Source organism: Conger conger, chromosome 9 (genome assembly GCF_963514075.1).
Source record: "Conger conger chromosome 9, fConCon1.1, whole genome shotgun sequence".
Taxonomy (NCBI): domain Eukaryota; kingdom Metazoa; phylum Chordata; class Actinopteri; order Anguilliformes; family Congridae; genus Conger; species Conger conger.
Window position 1 is genome coordinate 4,447,677 of NC_083768.1, and position 5,444 is coordinate 4,453,120.

Consider the following 5,444-nt stretch of genomic DNA (forward strand, 5'->3'; position numbering starts at 1 on the left):
TGTGATTTGACGCGAAGGGAACCCCTGGGTGTTACGGCGCCGGTTCCTGTCAAATTATCTCTAAGGAGCCCAGTTAATGCTGCGCCGACCTGGGCTCGCAACTATCATGACAGTGTTGCATGTATTGTGTTGACTGGACCCTCAGCCTCTGAGTTCTACACCGAACTGAGATATTCAGCAATAATGTTAAATCGCGAGAACATATATTGAGTAATAGTGGCGCAGGTACGAGTCGAGTGTAATCACTCCCGAGGTTCGCGTAAATTCCAAACCCAAATTTCTAAATTATATATCTTAAATGGAGTCAGATAAACGAGTGGAACGAGAGTAACCACTAAGCTTTCAAAACGGCCCCGTTTACGAACGGAGAATATTAGGAATATTACTGATCTGTTTCAGGCCAGTTGTAAGCGGGATATGGGGCAGGTCAATCCATATCCGACCCGTGGCAACAGACCCAGTATATTCCTAAACATAATTGTGCTCTGTTCGTGTGCGGAGTTTGATAATAAAAAAATTTTCATTCACTTCTAAACAGCCAGGAAAGAACACGTCGTCCCTTCACCTCCAGCTATTCCCTCATTGGTCTAGCTGTGCAGGTTCTACAAGTGGTGACCTCGACGTGATCAAATTTCATTACGTGATCAAACTTCATCCATGTAAGATTCGTCTGCCGAGGCTTACAATGGGTGAGGTGTCTGAAGTTTGTCCCTTCTGGTGGTGTTGTTGCATTCCGGCATGATACCCGTTACCGCGGGTGTATGGTTTTTCTTCCATCTGGTTTTGCGGTCCTTGGTGTGGTGAGTAGCACAATTTCTTTCATATCGGCATATGTTTGGGAGAGTTGTGTTATTTTACTCCATGTACACTGTTTCGGGAATCAACATATCCCGTACAGGGCTGGGACCGTAGAATCCAGTCATTTTTGCAGGTTGCTACCTCTTACTACCAGGCTACTACCTCTATGTAACGTAATTATTGGAGGAGGTAAAGAGAGAGAAATGTTGCTGTGCATGTTTTGTAACGGCGCTGTGTTGCTGTGGCTATTAGCTTAGAGAGCAAGTAGGCTCCGGTAGCAACAGGTTTGCAAACAAGCATGTCACAGAGAAGGTAAAAGTGTTTAGATCTGTATGTAGGGATGAGTGGTTTATGAGTTGGTAAGCTTTGAAAGTTAATTAATAATACATATATGTGTGCGGTCTGTTAGGATGCGCATATATAATATTAATTTTGGAGTAAGCTTGAGTTCCGTTAAAGGTGGCAAGTTTCTCCATTATAATTGCAGAAATTGTTATAAGTTGCAACTGGGTGCTGAATCAGGGGCATAGCCTAGGTTCTAGGTTCCAGACCTAGAAGCGGAGTCTGGGGAGTGCTGATACTGAACCCAGGCTGTCTGTGTTCCACGGCGGGTATACGTCTCAAGCCCTTGCTGATTGTAGTGGTTATAACAAGTGTGATGTTTATAACAAGACTTGAGACTATCGGGTATCCGTCCGTAGGGAGCAGCAGTTTTAAGTCTCAGTGATTGAGGCCTGTATCAGTGGTTGCGATATCTCTGTATACTAGGCCCGATGTTACGTCATAGGGCCGCTGGGTGCCACAGCAGATATAAGTCTCCACCCCTCTGATGCGCTGCTACATGGTTGGGGAATATTCTGCACGTGGGGCCTATGTCTAGACCTCTGAGACTGGGGTCGGGTGTCGCCTCACAGAATTTATGTCTTTCTGGGCTGCTGGAAACTGAGTCCTCTGGCATGTGCTACCTGTAGTGGCAACAGTTGTATACTTATAATTAAATACATAGGCAATAGTTTGTGAAATATTTGTTATAGACATATGTAAAATTAAATCTACTAAATGTTCTATAATAGATGTCACATAGGCTTTGCCCTAGTGGGGATACATCTGTTGTAAAACAGGATGAAATCCCTGATTATATAATTTGTCCTATCGGATAAATTAAATTATTTAGGCATAGGCCAAATGTATAGTGCATCTTGGTGTACCATATTAGTTTCCTCTGCTTCACTTTGTGTGCTCTAGTTGCACCACTGTGAATGCAGAGAATTTATATTGTTATATACGGTATACTGCATGTCTGTGCATGTCATTTAAGAATTATTAGTTAATAATACTAATATACTTACTTGGATGCCAGTTAGATTAACTGAGGCATGCGTGTACCTAAATCTAATTGTATGTTTGTGTGGTTTCTCGCACTAACACAAAATATATATATTAGAATATTTTCTAGACCTTAGATAAACCAGTTAATGCCATGAAAGGAACCCTTTAAAGTTGTCACTGATTTACAGTGACCTGTGGCATCTGTGCCTATACGGTGAGGTGTTTACAACAGGAGAGGTCTTTATAGCCCAGTAACACTGAATTGGCTTGTATTTTGGAAGGTGTTCCAAATGAAAAATGCTTAAGTAAATTTAAGAGTAAAGGAGAAGAAGCAATTCCTCCTCTTACATCTCTGGGCATAAAACCTAACAAGAGGGGGGTCATTTTTTGGCAAGGACTGATTTATGGGTCATTCTACTCCCCCCACAGTTTCAAACTTCTCAGTTCCTCACTGCCCTCCTCACAGCTCCCACTGCTCCCTTTGTGCATCTTGTCTCTCCTTTCCTAAGTGTTTGTCACGTGTGGTGTTTCTTGTTGTAAGAGCAGTGAACCTGCACTCTCAATGGTTTATCTTGAGGGAGTGTATGTGTAGGAGCCATTTTCCATTTAAATGAGTTTAATGCGTGCTACAGGAGCACAGAGAACTTGGTTTCAATTTAGGATCTTTTATTTTGAAAGAACTCTTATTTTTGTTATTATGAGAAGGCCTTGAGCTTTAAGATGGCTGACACTCACTTTTGATTTTTAGAACACTGAGAACAAAGGAGTTAGGAAGACGTAAGAGCACACAGTTCTTTACGGCTGTTGAAGACCTTTGGACCCTTTTGAATACTTAAATGTCACATTTTCATTATTTGGATCTACTGATTTAACTACTTTCTACTAACCATTTGTTTGAATCATTGGAATCTATTGGAGTTTCCTTTGTTTGCTCTCATCCACCTGCCAACTCACCTGCCTTGCCTGTCTGCCCTGCTTCCCTCTCTACCCCCAACCATCGCATCTTCATCCATAAAGGTACAATTCAATCATTGTAAAGCCAGTCAAAGAAGCTCGACATTACGTCTAAACTTGTGGCTATTTTATGGACAAATTTGAAAATATGCCCTTACATAAGGTAAAGAACTATGCCATCGCTTCTGCTGTTTGAGAACCGAATGCTTTGAATTGTTTGGAAAGCATGGAATCTTTGTTTGACTGCATCTGAAGTGTGAAGCTTTTGGATATTTTGGAATTGAAGATGTTTTTTGGAATAGATTCACTATTGGAGTGGCTCATTGTTTGAAACTGGATTTGGAGTGGCCTATAGTTTGAAACTGAATTTGAAGTGGCCTGTTGTTTGATTCTGGATTTGAAGTTGACCATCATATTTTGGACACTGCTATTGGAGCGGATTTAGATTTTTTGTTCATGTTTATGAAGAGAATGAATGTGAAGACACAAATTTTGCCGCCGTGCTGAATTTTGAACTGCTGTTGATTAAGCTTTAAACATGGCTGATGAGAGTGTTAAAGAGCTTTGTGCAACACGCAGAGGAAAACTTGGCGTGTGTACACGTAAAATGAATGAATTAAAGGAATCATTAGAGAGAGAAATTGTTGAAGATATTGAAGCAAGCATTGAACAATTTCATCAGGCATTAAATGAATTCAAAGAATGTCATCAGTCTGTGCAAGAGCTGCTTGAGGGAGAAGATAAAACAGCTGATAATGAGGACTGGTACCAACCAAGAATGCAAACCTTTGAAACATTTTATGTTACTGACGTAGGAGCATAGAGAGCCAATTAATTCATGCAAGCACAAGCTGCAGTGTCTCATCTTGACAGCATATCTAATTCTGGTAAAGCAGAGCAATCACAGACTGTTGTAAGCTGTGTCTCCAGATCATCATCAGTGTCTTCGGCACGGCTAAAGGCTGAAGCTGAGAAGGCAGCCCTACTGCAACGTACAGCTGCTCTGCAGAAAAAGCATGCTTTAGAAAGGGAAAGAATTGAGGCGCAAAATGCAATAGAAAGAGTCGAACTTGAAACAGAGCTGGCTGCAGCTCAGGCCAAAGTGCAAGTGCTTGAGTGCATTGATGTTGAGGCCACTAATTCTAAATTCACCTCAACAGAACTTTCAGAACTACCAGGCGATGGTATGAATGCTTATCTGGAGAGTCATTATGCAAGAATTCATCCAGAACTCTCACCAGTGCAATATGCCAAGATCTCTGTAGTTCCCAAAACACCGCTGCAAAGAGTTCTGACACAAGATGCAAGGCCAAAGAGGCTTCTACAGCCTGCTCACTCAATCCCATTGAATCCGGCCAATCATAATGCTGCAGGCTCTTCCAGACCACCCATGCCTTCAAGCTCCATTAATAACAACCTGGGTGCGATCGCTGATCTCATTGTGCAGCAACAAAAGTTGACTTCTCTTCCTACTAGAAATGTGACTGTGTTCAACGGTGAACCGCTTAATTTCAAGCCATTCATGCTGGCATTTCAACACTGCATAGAAAATAATACTAACAGTAGCCAAGACCGGCTATATTATCTCGAACAGTACACGTCCGGGCAGCCTAAGGAGCTGGTCAGAAGTTGCCTTCATATGGATGCAGACAGAGGGTATGCAGAGGCAAAAAGGCTACTGGAACATCATTTTGGAGATGAATTTAAAATCACTAATGCGTACTTGGATAAAGCGTTGAATTGGAGCAACATTCCAACAGACAATGGAGAAGCTTTGCAAAGCTATGCTCTTTTCCTGCGTGGATGTTGCAATGTAATGCGTACCTTGTGGTACATGGATGAACTTAACCTTCCATCAAATTTGAGGCTTCTTATCTCTAAGGTGCCATACAAGCTAAGAGAAAAATGGAGAGGATGTGCCTTTGACATTAGGGAACGAACTGGAGCCAGGGCCACATTTGATGATCTTGTCCACTTCCTGGAAAGGCAGGCCAGGATTCTACAAGACCCCATCTTTGGCAATCTCCAAGATGCCACCGCAACCAAACGACCACCCAAAGCAACCATCAGCGTCACCAAGCCCATTCTAAGTCCTAAACAGAAGACCAGAGGGAGCAGTTTTGCAATAACAGTGGCAGCAGTGCCACACGACAATGCAGCGCGTTCTACTGCAGAGAACACAGTGCAAGTGTCAAGGGTGTCCATCATGCCAAAACTCTGTCCTGTCTGTAATGATGAACATGATATTGCAGACTGCCAAGAGCTGGTGAGCAAGCCTCATAATGCAATAGTTGATCTTTTGAAGACTAAAGGTATCTGCTTTGGCTGTCTGGTTAAAGGGCACATGAGTCGAAATTGCAAAA